This window comes from Phocoena sinus, chromosome 7 (genome assembly GCF_008692025.1).
Source record: "Phocoena sinus isolate mPhoSin1 chromosome 7, mPhoSin1.pri, whole genome shotgun sequence".
In the NCBI taxonomy this organism is placed as follows: domain Eukaryota; kingdom Metazoa; phylum Chordata; class Mammalia; order Artiodactyla; family Phocoenidae; genus Phocoena; species Phocoena sinus.
In genome coordinates, this window is record NC_045769.1 from 75,804,407 (window position 1) to 75,820,053 (window position 15,647).

The 15,647-nt window shown below is 41.9% G+C and overlaps 1 protein-coding gene across 9 annotated transcripts in view; it reads right to left on the reverse strand.

Moving 5' to 3' along the window:
* The window catches only part of GPD2 (glycerol-3-phosphate dehydrogenase 2), a 197,418-nt gene that overhangs the window by 125,573 nt on the left and 56,198 nt on the right, over positions 1-15,647 (reverse strand). Inside the window, exon 1 of one of the 9 annotated variants that reach the window (XM_032637520.1) lies at positions 8,622-8,915. The exons of 1 other annotated variant lie outside the window; for it this stretch is intronic. The gene's annotated coding sequence lies outside the window, so the exon portion shown is untranslated. Of the gene's footprint in view, positions 1-8,621; positions 9,190-9,310; positions 9,524-15,647 lie in introns of those variants that run through there. 7 more of the 9 variants (XM_032637521.1, XM_032637524.1, XM_032637517.1 and 4 more) reach the window with 7 other exon arrangements.

Consider the following 15,647-nt stretch of genomic DNA (forward strand, 5'->3'; position numbering starts at 1 on the left):
GTTTCTTTGTCTAAAAATATAAAAGCTGCCTGCTTTGGCCACTTCTTATGTCCCATTTCAATGAGACCTCTGAGTGCTTGAATTAAAATTTGTTTTTCTCCTGTTAATGTCTTATGTCAATTTTGTTACTAATCCAGCCACAGGAACTCAAGACAGGTAGAGGGGAAAATTTTCCTCTCCCTGACAATGTAAATGCTACAAGAGAAGAGACCGTATCTGTTTTGCACACCACTATAATTTTAATTTGTAAAAAAATGCCTAGCACATATTAGGTGACTGAGGAACTTAACAAATGAGTGGATGTTACAGATGGGAGAAAGGATGGTGGTGCTCTTCAATGAGAGGAAAAACCTCATGGGGGCAGGAAGGGGGATTACGAGTCCTGTCTTGACTGTGAAAATATCCACTGAGTCTGAAATCAAGGAAGAGGTCTGGTTGGGGATGTTGATTTGAAATCATCGAAATCAAAGATATAGATATACTTGATGGTACAGAGAACATCTACAATGAGAAGACGGTGAACTAAGAACAGACCCTGGGAACTACAACATCAAGGGGAAGAAGCTACAAAGAGACCCATAAGTAGTAGTCCAAAAGAAGAATGAAGTGTCATGGTAGCCTGGTGAAAGTTCAATTTCACAAAGGAGGGAATCAGCAGAATCACAGAAATTTCAAGCAGTAAGTTCCTATGGATTTGCCAGTCGGGGAGAAACCAATAATCATAAAAAGAACAGATTCATCTAAGGTAGAAGCCAAATTTTCAACAGTTGCGGGGTGAATGAAAGGTAATGAAGTAGAAAAACAACATATAAAATACTTTCAGGAAGTGTAGCTTGAAAGAAAGGAGAGAATGAGCATGTAGCTAGAGGGGAGTGAAGAGAGGAGGAATAGCTTTGGGATTTGGTCTTGTTTGTTATTGTGATGGGAGAATCTTGAACATTCTTGTAAATACTTAAAATGCAGGTGAACACGGAGAAACTTCATATAGTAAGCTAGCTGAAGAAATGGGGGATTTAGAGTACTGGGGAAAGCATAAACTCTGGATAACTCTACCTCTAAGTTGGTAGTTAATGATGGAGTTAATATATTCAGATACAGGGAAGATGTGGAAAGAAGAACAAAATATTAAGATATCAAAATACTGACATGCTATCTCTGTTTTCTCAGTATAACAGGAGGCAAGGACACTGTGAAAGGTACAGCTAACTCTTCACCCAAAACCCATAATCTCTTCCTCTCCCAGCCAGACTAGACTTTCCAATCTCCCCTTGTTGACAGGTGTGACTGCGCACCTGATTTCTGGCTGATGCTATGTGAGTGGAACTGTTACATTCGCTTCAAGACTAAGTATTTAGAAAGTGGATATGCTTCTTCTCTTTCAGAGAAGCTGAAGACGCTTGAAAACAAAGTCCTAAGGGATGGCAGAATCAGAAAAGGAAAGGTTCCAGGATGCCTGAGTCATCAATTAGAGGAAAGCCATCCACCAACCAAGACTATGACATGATCAAGAAATAAACATCTGTTGTGTTTGTGCTTTTGTCTATTTTCAGATCTTTCTGTTAGAACAGTTTAGTCTGCTCTAACCACTAACGATCATCTTCTGGTAAAGAAACACACAGTGGGATAAAAGGCTCAAAGAAAATGCAGAAGATTTGGAAAAACTACGGGGAGAAATAAGAAAAGATGCTGTCTAGAAACAGGCAAAGTTAAAAGAACTGCCCTGTGGCTAAAGCTAGAGAACATAAATTTGTAGGTGCCTCCAGTTTGCATGATGGTGTTCATTTTCCCACCAGCATTCACAAACCAAGGTGTAGGAGTGGAAAATGCAGATTGATACCAAGTTGCAGGCTGTTTTCACATTCATTAAGACTAAAGAGGATTTTAACAATGTCATGGTTCCTAGAAGTCAAATCAAAAGAAATACTGTTTTTCTCTTTCTGACTTGCTTCACTCTGTATGACAGACTCTAGGTCCATCCACATCTCTACAAATGACCCAATTTCATTTCTTTTTATGGCTGAGAAATATTCCATTATATATATGTACCACATCTTCTTTATCCATTCATCTGTCGATGGACATTTAGGTTGTTTCCATGTCCTGGCTATTGTAAACAGTGCTGCAATGAACATTGGGGTACATGTGTCTTTTTGAATATTAATTCATATAGGTGCAATCTAGAAAAATGGTACAGATGAACCTATTTGCAGGGCAGGAATAGAAACACAGACGTAGAGAACAGACATGTGGACATGGTGGGGAAGGGAAGGGTAGGATAAACTGGGAGATTAGGTTTGACATAAATACACTACCATGTGTAAAACAGATAGCTAATGGGAACCTGCTGTAGAGCACAGGGAGCTCAGCTTGGTGCTCTGTGATGACCTAGATGGGTGGGACGGCGGGGTGGGAGGGAGGTCCAAGAGGGAGGGGATATATATGTACACATATAGCTGATTCACTTCACTGTACAGCAGAAACTAACACAACATTGTAAAGCAATTTTACTCCAATAAAAATAATAAATTAAAAAAATAAAGAAAAACATGGAAAACAAGAAAAAAAAAGGAATATTGTTTCAGGCAGGCATACTGTGCTATGCATTCAGTGTCTGAACAAATTCAGCATCACTGGTGGAAACTGTTGACCCACAGCACCAAGTATTAGGAAGTGAAGTATTAAAAGGCAATGTTCAATGAGTCGAGCAGGGGAATCCAAAGTAGCAAAAAAAAAAAAAAAAAAAAGGGAGTTTCTGTCATACTGGAACATAACTGTGGCTTTGAGTAAGTCACTTATATTCTTTGGAACTCGGTTTCCTCAGTGATATAACATGGTTCACTGTCAATATATGAAATAATGTGTGCAAAGTGCATAGCACAGGGCCTAGAAAAAGGTGATTGCTCTAAATGATACTTATCATTATTATTTATTATCAATAATAAAAAGTGTTGGGTTAGATCTTTAATCCCCTTCCTATTTAAAATTCTGTGAATATATATATTTTTAGATAAATATCCCAGCTACTTAATGGTGGGTTGGGATAGGGGAAAAGGGCAACATAAAGAAAGAGAGAAGTGAAAGGATATTTGTTGTAGCAGATCCTATGAGCACAAGCCAGGAGGGAGAAGCAGGGAATGCAGCATCCTCCCAAGTGAATGCCACATCTGGAGAGGCTGAGAGAAAGGACATCCCAAACTCGGGGAAGTAAGAGGAAAAGTTAGGCCAGGTCCAGAGGTGAACAGAGCCCACTGACCATGATTGGCTTCCCCTTGCAAGACACGACAAGAGCAATAGAACACCTCACGCTTTTACGGCTTTAAATTCACACAGTTCTGCCACCTTATTTTACAGAGGAAGAAATTGGCAGGTGCAGAGACTGACCAAAGCCACAGGCAGGTGGCTATAATGTGACTCCAGGGATGCAGAGAAGTAAACACTTGCCCACCCCCAAAGCTCCTTCTACGTAGCCTACATAAATGGTCCCTAAGGTTTTGTCCCCTTAGAATCCAGAGACCTTTGACATAGTGACAAGCTAATTTTATCAGTCACCTTGTTATGAATTAATTTTCTGGATTCTTTCTTAAGAGATTGGATTAGGTAGGCAGGTGGGGGGAAAAGGGAGAAGTTAGTGAAGAGAAGGGAGCCCTAGGAGCCCTGACAAAGGTGACTCCTTAGCAGATCTTAAATGACCTCCTCATTTGCAGATTCCTCCACTGATTTTCTTCACAGATTGCTTTTATAACTTTGGTTCAAATGCAGCAATTTCCTTTCCTCCTCCTAAAACAAATATCCTTTAGATATAAGAACTGCCAAATGCGCAGGGAGAAAGGGAGGCCTGAAAAAAGATAAAGATTCAGTTTAACTGATTATCTGAAATGCATCTGCCTGTGTGTTACCTGCTGTCCAATCACACCCCAACCATTTCTATCAGGTATTCTTGGTAATTAAGGGATGAGCGAATTATGAGGCAATCATTCATTCAACAACTATTTACTAGGTGTCCCCACATGCAGGGACTTGGGTTGGGCACACGAGGTCTATAAAATTGTATAAGATCCAGCCCTTGCTCTGCATGATCTTCTGCAGGAAAGGAAATTATGCATGTTTTCAAATAATGACCATGCAGAGGAGTGAATGAGATACTTATGAGTGGCATAAAAAGAGTAGTTGAAGAGTTTAGGAAATGTACAATACACTTCTCACTGGGGTAGTGAAGGAAGGCATCACAAAACTGGTAGCCTGTGGTCGGGACATTCAAGGATTGGTCGGATTTTAAAGAGGTAAAGTAGAAGGAAGAACATTAGCATAGGGGCAGCAGTAGGAATAAAACAGATCTAGAGACTTTCATGTAGTCCAGTTGGACTGGATCACAAGGAAGAGAAGGGCAGAAGTTTAATATTGGGGCAAGACCGGAAACGTCCGTGAATTCAAAGATAAATATTTAGAATTTAATGCAATAGGGCAGAGTGACCCACGGAAGGGTGGAACAAAGAGTGATATGATCAAAGCAGTTCTGATATTACTGCAGCGAAACAAAACATCCTTTCTTTCTTCCGTTTAAACAAAAGGAAAACGACTTTCGAGAACCTAGTACTCTGAGCCGTACTATTTTCATCGCTTTTCAAATACAGGTAGAAATGCATTGTGTTTTATTGAAACTCATAAAATCCCAGTAAAAAGTTTCCTAAAATGTTTACCTTGAACATCAACTTTTGCTCCTAGTGTGAATAACCAACCAGACTTAGTGGTCACTGGTGCGTATGAGTTAAGTGATAAGGCTTTCTAAGCGTGTGTCAGCGAGTCACACTCGAAGCCCGTGTCATTTGACAGTAGCAGCTTCTAGAAATCTCATTTTCAGAAAACAGCCTCTCTGTTGTAATTTGTGGGGTCTGAAGGATATAGGTGGATAATCAAATATGAAATTCCATAGAGGATATATCACTATTTAAAGAATCTGAGGCTAGAAAAATCTAGATGAAACAGTCATTGCTCACACTTTAACAGTATCTGACTGCTACAGAATAAAGTACACCAGTAATCATTTCATTTTGCCAGAAAAAGTAAAAGATATCCCCAAGTAATGCTTTAGAGTTTTGTTAATACATTTTGTCACAATAAGTTTTTACTTAGGAGGGAAACATTTTCTATTAGTTAATTTTTTTCCCACTAATTTTAGTGAACTAACAGAACCAGAGCTTGACCTAATTAAAATCAGAAACAATGTTTCGTCTGCTGCACAAATCAGAAACCTTATTTTAAAAGAATCAACAGAAAATTTTCAACTGAAAAATGGGAAATAAGAACACAGATACGTTATAGGAAGAAATATTTAACCCAAAGAACTAGTAAGAACTGCCAAAAAAAGGTGAAAATCCTGGGAAACAAGGGGAAAAAAAAACCAAAACAAACAAACAAAAATGGTCACATTCACGTCAGGACACAAAATTAGAGTTCTAGACAAACTCTGACCACAGTCATTACCTCAACATCCTCAGGTATTCAAACCATTAGCTCCTGAAGCTTCCTTTTCCTAAAATGCTCCTGAGATCAATCCCTGGTCAGGTAATACAGGAAGAGGTCTAAAGTTGTTCGACATTTCCTGGCTTGTAGCCACGTTGGCCCTTGTTTTTCTCACATGCAGTTGAATCTGATCATCTCTCCCCCCTGCCTACATTTCTTTCCCCCATCATGTCAACAATTCTAAAATAAGGAAATATACAACACACCCTTTTATTAGCTTCTTCTTCCTCTATAAAACAACTTCCAAGGTGCCTTCTTATCTCAAAGGTGATGAATCCTGATGGAATTTCCTGAGTATTTTGAAAAGCATCTAAAATCACTTTTATAACACCATCTAAAATTAGCCAGTTGTGGGGATCCCAAACTTAATGACTAGTAATTTTCCCCGGAAACTTCAGATGAAAACAATATCCTATTATATACAACTGGAGAGAGTAAAAGGCAGGCCATCTGACACTTTGTTTTAAGCAAGGGTGTTAAAAGTGGCAAGAATGGAAAGTTATAATTTTTAACTCTAATCCTAGGCTTTAAAACTTCAGAGACACAGTGAAAAGTATCATTTAGTTCATGTACAGAATTGTATTGTAAGTTTCTAATATGCTTTTCCATAGAAAGTGTACTTTTGAAAGTATATGATTGTTTGGCTTTTTAATACACTGAAGTACAAAATAGCAAACATTCTTGAAACAAAAATGATCCGCTGTAATCTTCAGGAAACTTTAAGTCTCTCTGTTGCTGAAGTGATATTCTCTTCACCACAAAATTGTCTCCAGCTACTTGAGCGCATGTTAACCTCTCCCTTCCATAACCATTGGGTACGGTACTATGCAAGATCCTACGCTGGTCTGTAACTGTTCAACATCTATACGTTCTACCTTGTTAAATGAACTCTAACCTTCTCAAAAGCAGGATAACCATATTTTTCTTTATCTTGTTACTATATAATGCTGCACAAGACTACAGAAAAGTTCATTTAAGAAGTCAAGTGTTACAGATGTTTGATTCCTAATGCTCTTTCTAAAGTGTTGTTTCTGTACTTAGGACAACCTAGTGAGTCTGGTTGTTGACAAGTAGAAAAAAAATCAAGTTCTGGAAAACCTGAGCAGAAACTTCATCACATTAAAAAAATAAAGAGGAGAAATTACATAGTGATCTGGAAATTGTTTCCCGTCTCTAATAACCATAGCTGCCACTAACTTCCCCCTCCCCCTTCCTTCTATCACACACACCAAATTAATGGGGAAAAAACCTGGATAATTCATTCACAACATGCAAGAGCTAAATTATCCAACTATCTGCATTCTTTCCCCAAGTCTTCCCTTTTTGAATATAAAAAGTAAAATATATAAGAAAGAAGAAAGTAATATTTTGAAGTCTACTACCTGAAAGGAACACCACTAGTGATTTTACGTGTTATATCATCTATTATTATCTACATTTTGTCAGTGAGACAACTGAGGCCCAGTGAGGTTGAATAGTTTCCCTAAAGCCAAAATCTCTGGTTTTCTTCCCCCACTACATCCAGCTAGAGTTTGTCCCACAGTTTAGTCGCTCATTGAGAAAACATTTATCACAAACTAGTCACCACTCTAGATACTGGAAATACGAAAGTGTGTGAGGCAGTCCACGCCTTCTCACAGAATGTACATTCTAGTAATGAAAGCAGAAACTAATAGCAAACGGGATAATTTGAGAGTTATAATTATTCACCAATATGACTTATGTACAATGATAGTCAAATATTTCTAAACATCTCTGCGATTAAATAGTTACAAAAACAAGAGGCGAGGCATTGACGATTGGCCCTCTTGTCAATTACTGAGCTTAAGCCATTGCGTCTTTTAATAAATCAGAGGCAGAGAGAAGGAAGCAGAGTATTAATGCTGCTCAGAATGTCTATAAAATAAAGTGACTATGTGAGACATCAGAATGGACAGCTCCAACAATGCTGGTTCTCAAACCCCAAATTCCAACTTTATCCATTATTACTAAGGTACCACTGCATAATGTGACCAGTTGATTTGGAAAAACCAAGGGAGTGTTGTAACTTGACATAATCCCCCTATGAGAAAAGCAGGAGGGTTCCAACATGCTCATCATAAGGTTCCCCAGGCTGCACATGGTATCCGTTGAGCAATGGCATCCAGCATTCAGTCCATGGCCAGCAAGAACTGTGGCACTCAGCGACTAGAGTGGTCAGTAGCTACCAGGAAGTGCCTGGCCCCCGTGTGGCAGTTCCCATTACCCTCCACACTCCAAAACTTCCATCTATTAAACTTGGGAACGTATGCAAAATTGTTTTGTTTTAAGCAATGAGGACTCAGTGGAACCTACTTTTCCATCCCATACCTATTTATACAAGTATAAAAGTTGACTAAATTAGTTGTCAGCTATTTCTATAGCTGTCCCCACCCTTTCCCATGATATTTATAAAGTGTTGTGTAATTTGGGTTGGCCCCCGTCACTAAGATAACTTGTATGTGTAAACTTCTTTGGAACTCCTGAGGAGGGCAGTTCCCGGAGTGAATGCCCCCCCCCCCCCCCGCAGAAGATGGAAGGCAGTCTAGAGGTCAAGGGCTCCAGATCAGCCCTTCATTCACAGGGCTATACGTTCCTACCAAAGCACGCTTCAAGTCTATTTTTGACGCAGAAGTTACTACGTGGGGAGTGGGGTCTGTTTTAAGTTCATCAGGGTACACCTTCCATTTCCTCCTAAAACTGTCACACTCCAGCAGCTAAGATCTCAAAGAAGCCTCAGTCCCCTTCTAGAATCTTTCCCTCCCTTGCTTCAGAAAGGAGCAACAGTTCTTTTCAGACGAGCGGCACCCACAAGCCAAAAGTTTGCAGCAAACTTTCATTTAGACATCAACCCTCACCCCAAAGTCCTCCCACTTAACCAAGGAGGCAAAAGTATTCTACCCCACCGCCCCGCTCCCGGTAAGAATGAGCCCACGTTCTGTCGGTGCGGAAAAATTCTAAATCTTTCCCCAGATTCTGCCACCACCCACCCCAACACCGGACTCCACCCGGTCAGAGAGGGACCACCCCCCGCCCCAGAACCCAGGGGGCGGGGGCACGGGGGTCTCCCAGGAAGCACACACCTTAGATTGATCCTCTCGCGCGAGGGAAGAGAAAGCAGAAGCACCCGTTTCCGCGGGCCTGGGCGGAGTCTCTGCCTCCCCCGAATTAGCGCCTCGGTCCGGATACTCGCAGCGAGGCGCGCGTGGATGTCACTCGCCCCGAACAAGCTGGGCGACTGTTAACCCGACGCACCAGAGCAGCCGCGCCCCCGCCTCCCCCGAAACTCGCGCCTCCCGCTCCCCTCCCTGAAGGTCGACCCCGGCGGCGCGACCGCCACATCCAGCCGGATACCTCGGGCCCAGGCTCCGCCGACCCAGCGGGGAAGCGCGGAAATGGAGGCGGGGGACCCGGCCGGGAAGGCGGGGAAGCGTTGCGAACCAGCGGTTAGAGAACGAGCGAGGTCTCCGCCTCCAAATGAACATGACTAGACCTGGGCGCGGGGCCCGCGGGGATGGGCCGCGGCGCGGCGTGTGCGTGGCCCTGGCCCCAGGCCCCAAGTCCTGCCCGCGTCCTCACCCGGCCTCACTCGAGACCCTCCGCCCAGCCTCGCCAGCCGGCTGGCGGGCCGGGAAGCCTCGGCGGGGCTAGGCCGGGGGAAGACGGCGGAGGTGTCGGATTTCCTCCGCCCTCCCCCTCGTGGGCCGCCCTCGCCACCTGCCCAGGAGAGAGGAGACACTCGTCCGCCTGCACGCCGGCGGGGCTGGCTTACCTGATTTCTCGTTACCCGCCCCCGAATCTGGCTTCCCCTATTCGGCAGGCAGGCTTCCCTGGGCCTAGAAACGCGTCTGGGAGGCAGGCGGACCCCTAGGACCCCACCGTCAGAGCCCAAAGCCTTCGCCCGTGCTCCCCCCGCGCGCTCTGGAGGCGCGCCCGGCCGCCTGACCCCTGCCTGAATGTCAGCGAGAAGACCCGCAGGGAAAACCAAGCCCAAGCTTCCGGGGGTGGGATGCAGAGCATGGGCTCCTCGGGCCCAGCCTCTTACAGGTGGGGGGAGGGGAGAGCCCGGGCAGCAGAGCCGCAAGCTTCCCAGTTGCACCCCGAGAACCGACCCTGCCCACTGAGCATGCCCAGCCCACTTGGCACTAGAAGTGCTAGGCGAGGCCAAGGGGGCCCAAGGAGGACGCAGATGGGGTTCAAATTGACCCATTTCTTTAAAGTCTTTCCTCCGAAGATCTCTGGGAGCTTTACACGTAACGTTTCTACCATGGTATTGGAAAATACCCAGGGAAGGGTTGGAAAGGCCTTCCAAAAAAAGGCAGCCAAATTAGTTTGAAACAAAATCGCAGGGGTGGGGCTTTTTCAGCCAATTATTTATTGTCACTTACTAATTTCTTTAAATACCAGATAATTTTTATAATTGACCCAGAGGAATATGTAGTTTCATTGGGTCCCAAACTCATAGTAACAGGAAACCAGCCTATCCAATGGGTAGTCTATCCAGTGGAACAGAGGGGGATTGGGGCGGGGGGGGGGGGTTAAATGATCAATGCTAGGTTCCCATCCCCACACCAGTTGAATCAGTCGGTGAATGGAACCTGGAAATCTTTATATTTTAAAACTGTGGGTCTCAAAGTGTAGCTGGGGGAGCCAGCATCACCAGAGAACTTGATAGACATGCAGATTCCCGGCTTCACTCCAGACTACCTGATTCTTAAACTCTGGGGCCAGGGGCCTAGCTGATTGAACAAGCCCTTCAGGTGATTCTGGTGCACGCTACAGCTTGGAACCAGTGTTGAAACCCTACCCCCACCCCATGATCCACGTGAGCACCCAGGCAGGGTTGAGAAACCCTCTAATAGACCATTGCTTTCACATTTTTTCACATCCTAAACACTTGTCTAGAAGAGCAACACATTGCATAGAAAAGGAATAATCTGGCAGGATTGAGGTGCCAGTCCTGGATTTTCTTCCCACTAATTCTCCCAGGACAGTTCAGTGCTTGGAAAATGGGGACAACATATTCACTTTTGTACCTAGCACAGTCCCTATAACATAATAGATGTTCTATAATTGTTCATTGATATGAAATGAATGCTCAGGTGAACAATTTGTTCCAAGCCCTATTATGTCTGCTGTTTATTTTCCCCACAAGTCCTGGTCACCTTGCTAGCTAAGAAGCCAGCAGGGATTCAGTTCTCATCAGTAACCCATGACCACCCATGATGGTCCAATCCAAGTCAGACCCTGACGGAATAGGACATGGGAGGAGGTAGAGAACTTTGAGGTGAGAAAACTCAGAAGCACTGGACATGTTTTCACTTGCCAAGGCTGGGGCACAAAGCAACCAAAGGAAAGCAGGAGGACCCTAGGCATTGGTGGAATTCAGGAAAGGTATCAAATGAAAAAGGTGTGTAGGGGAGGGGTTAAGAGAGGAGAGATAAGAAAGCTTAACATGCATGATAAGCATACAGCTTACTCTGGATCTTCTTTTTCTAAACAACCCACCTCAGCCCTCCTCTTCCCCATGCTCCATACACATCTAATCTCAACTACAGCCTTGAAAAAAAATTTTAATTAGAAATCATTGTAAAATAATTACTTCCAATCACTGCATAAAAACATAGCTGATTTGTAGTTATTCATCATAACTTAGGCATCCACTTTTATTCAAGGCAAAAGTGGTAAAAAAATTAACTTTTCAATATATACACTAGATAATTTCAAAATGCAGAGGTTTATGGTCCTTCTGCTTTAAGACCGACAGAGACTTACAAAATCAAAAACTATGCCGTATTTACTCCATCAGTATCTTCTAGAAGGAATAAGGATAAAAATAATTTTTTCCTTTTAGCCTTGAACATGATGCTTTAAAACTTAGGTTACTATTTATGAGTACCTAAAGTAGCTTTCCACCTCTCTACCTCTGCCCCTGGGTCTTGCTTATTATGATAAGAATTCCACTGAAAGAATTTGGCTGCTGACCGAGGTATCTAACAGTACTGTAATTTCCCATATGGATAAGCAATTTCTTTTCATTGTTAAGATAATTTTATGGGGAGAAGGGCAATAATCATTCATTTAGAAATTACTCTTCAAAATTAAGTATTACACTAGATACAAAACAATATTAAAAAGAAAAAAAGTCTTCCCTACACACATACACTTGCTACAGCTTCTCATGGAATTAAAACAAAACCAAACAAACATGTTGAGGGCTAAAAAGGGAGAAAACTGAGTGAGGGTGTAGGAGGGGAAGCACTTATCATAACTAAATTTAAAAACATGAATTAATTATTTTAGCAGAAAACGATCTACTGACCCTACCAGTACCTCAGAGAAGTTAAGAGTCTTAAGTGTTTCTCCTTGTCGCCTTAAGCATGACTCAGCATTTGGAATGAAACTATGTTTACTGTCTTTCAGATTGAGGGTGTCAAATAACCTTGGTGCCACCTAACTCTTTTCTCATGTGCCTATGGAAACTTCAGGTCTATCCTAGGTTTTCAGGCTCACATGGCTACTGAAATCTGAAAAGCTTTCCCCTTTTCCTTCATTACTATGTAAACAAAGCCTAAATTCACCTGCCATTAATTTATCTTGCTTTTGTAGTGTTGTCAGGTAAATTTGGGTTATTTTCTATAGTCTAGTGTAACAATACAAGCGAGAAATTCTTCCCTTCCCAAGCCTGGAGAGTAGGTTCCCTGATGCTTAGACATCTTCACCCCAACTGCTGGGGGTGACCTTTCCCCCAAATGGGGAACCTTCCATTGGTGATTCTATTACTCACCTTTTATGACCATTTATCACCTGCCCAGGGTCAACTGCTTTAGTCCCTACCCACTTCTAGAGAGGAACACATTTTCCCTGAGTGTTCATTGGTTATCAAAGCTCATAATAAAATTATGGAATGTAAAGATTGAAAGGGGCCATAAATGTTATCAACTCACAGACTTTTGTTTTACAAATGATGAAACCAAGGCCCAGAATTATTAAGTACTTTCTCTAAAGTTACAAAGTTAGCCTAACATAGAGCGAAGACTAAAATGAGAAACTGCTTGGTATAGAGAACAGTGTGTGGGCTTCAAATCCATCCTCTTCTAAGTTCTTTAACCTCTAGCCACTCAGAGCCTCAGTTTCCGTATCAGTGAAAATATATTGAGAATAGCAAACATTCAATACTATTTACTCTGTGTCAGGCACTAGCCTTAACAAAGTACTTGTAATCTTTAATACTCTGAATAACTATGAGTTTTTTAGTTTGGCTTTATTTTTACAAACTGGGAAATTAAGGCACAAAATTGTTAAGTAACATGCCCAAGAAAACACAGCTAGCAACAGCCAAACTGGAACTGAATGGGATAATATATGTAAAATGCCTAACATGTAGATTGTCGATAAAAGTATCACCAATGTCATTTCCTTACCCTGAACCCCACACATTCTGACTCATGGTCCAACACTTGGCCAAGACACCTTTGTTCTGAGCTTTGATTGCTGTGTATGCTCACATCTTTCTTCCATTCTATTATTTTAGTACTTTACATAATTTAGGAAGTACTGTATGTACCTATAATCTTATCCATTGTTAACAACAGTTACAACATTAAGAAGATAACCAAACATTAAACAAAGACTTCAAGTTTACTACTTACCAAAAAAAAAACAAAAACAAAAACCCACTAATATGGAGTTTCTAGAAGATTAGCAGTGCTGTCCAGAAAAATCTTAAATCCTTGAACAGGACTGGACCAGTACCTTTGGAGCTTGGAGATTAGAGCAGGTCATTTATCATTTAGTGGGCCTCCACCTCCTTGTTACTTGAATTCTTAAAAGCAGAATTATAGACATCTAAAAATATCCAACAGAAAATCTTCCCACATCAGTGATTTTCAAAGAGTTAGGATCAAGAACGAGGTAATCATACAGTATATGATCCTTGAAAAGATGAAATGAAAATACTAAATATATTTTAACAGGTTTAACCCATATTTTAGTGGGTTCTTTAAGGTTTATTTCTGCTTTATAAGAATCTGGGAAAGTCTTCTTGAAATAAATTTTTAAGGCATCAATATAAAGTGACACCAGGAAACTTACTTAGATGTAAAGGTCTTGTGGGTAAAGGAAATATGAACTTCCTTGGGCAGGCATCCACTTTGTTCTTTGGACAAGGCAGCACTGAAAACAAATGTTGATGATATAAATTGAGTAATGTTGTCTCTGGAACATAGCCTCCTATTTAATAGCAGGAGGAAGGTTGTGGGCAAGCAGATATGTCGCAAATAACTCATGCAGAGAACATGAAAATGTATTAGATTCTGATGTGGGAGCTGAAACAAAATGGAGGATTGGGTTCTTCAGAGTAACTGTTTATGATTCAGTGAAAGAGGCAAATAAGCCGAGAGTAAACAGCCCAAGAAACTGGAGATTTGTTCAGTTCCGTGTCTGAATACCTGTTACATAACCTGAAGATGGCTTCAATCTCAGCAGTAAATGCTTAAAAAAACTTGACTACAGTTTGTAATGTTATAATGTGATTTTTTTTGAATAAGTGAATCTGAATAGCAAAAAAATAGAGCAACAATAGCAAAGGACAGGGTTTATGCCTGTGCCTGATTAGCTTTAAAATAATAAGAATGTTGTGTCTTAATTCAGCAGCCTTGAAGCACGTGGGCAATGACCTAATTTCTTCCAAGCCAAGAGGAAAGCCCTTTACACACAGGGGTATAGGCCAGAGAGTAACAGGTGCTGTTCCCTCAGCAAATACCTTGGACTCAAAAGGAAACCTCCTTCATTCCTCCTCTGTCAGCAAAAGCATCATGCAAAGCCAAAAAATGTACCATGGAAAAGTAGAGAATTTTTGTTCTGTTATCTTTGAGTTACATATTGAAGTTTATTTTATTTTATTTTTGCGGTACGCGGGCCTCTCACTGCTGTGGCCTCTCCCGTTGTGGAACACAGGCTCCGGACACGCAGATTCAGCGGCCATGGCTCACGGGCCCAGCCGCTCCGCGGCATGTGGGATCTTCCCGGACCGGGGCACGAACCCATGTCCCCTGCATCAGCAGACGGACGCTCAACCACTGCACCAACCAGGGAAGCCCAAGATTTATTTTTAAAATAGCTCTTTTGGGGGGGCATAAAACAAAAGAAGAGAATGGTTCAATGTAACCTTCATCAAAGAGAAATTTGAAAATTTAATGGAAAGTCTATTAACATTCTCTAGAACACACTGTAAATAGATAATCCCACTTCCTTCTTGCCTAACTTTCAACCCTGGTCAAGTTTCTGAGAACTAAGACAGCTTGACATGTGATAAAAAGCTAGAAACTGGTGTCAGGGCATCTGAAAAAACAATTTTTTTCCTAGTAAATTTAGAGTATGTGTGTTCTAAAAATATCTTTCAATAGTCAAATGTGGAGGAAGGCACTTTTTCCTGAGCATGTGCTCTTCACTATCAAACTGAGCCTCTCAGAGTTGTGAAAAAGAGTAAAAGTCCAGCCCTCACAAAGATGGCCTTCCTACAGTGGGTCTCAAAGTGTTGCAGGGTGGAATTCTAGCTTTTCCATGATTTTCCTCACCCTAGACACAATTTACATTCTTGCTTTGGAGCTATGTGAAAGCAAATTATCCCCAGGCTTAAGGAGGTAAAGTGAAGACTTAAAAGCTATCCTATTGTAGGCTGAATAGTGGCCTCCCTGGAACCTTGGAATGTCACCTTATATGGGGGATGGGGAGTATTAACAGATATGATTTCATTAAGGATCCTGAGATGAAGACGTTTTCCTGAATTATCAGGGAGGACCCTAAATGCAGTCACATATAACCTTATAAGAAAGAAGTAATAGGGAGGGTTTACACAGACAGAAGAGTATAAGACAATGTCATCATGTACACAGATTAGAGTAATGCAGACACAAGTCAAGGAACGCCAGCAGCTGGAAGAAGCAAGGAATGGATTCTCCCCCAGATCTTCTGGAGAGAGTGCAGCCCTGCTGACCCTGATTTCAGTCCAGTGATTTTGGACTTCTGGCCTCCAGACCTGTGGGAGACTATATCTCTTGTTTTAAACCACCAAGTTGGTGGTAATTTGTTACAGCAGCGATAGGAAA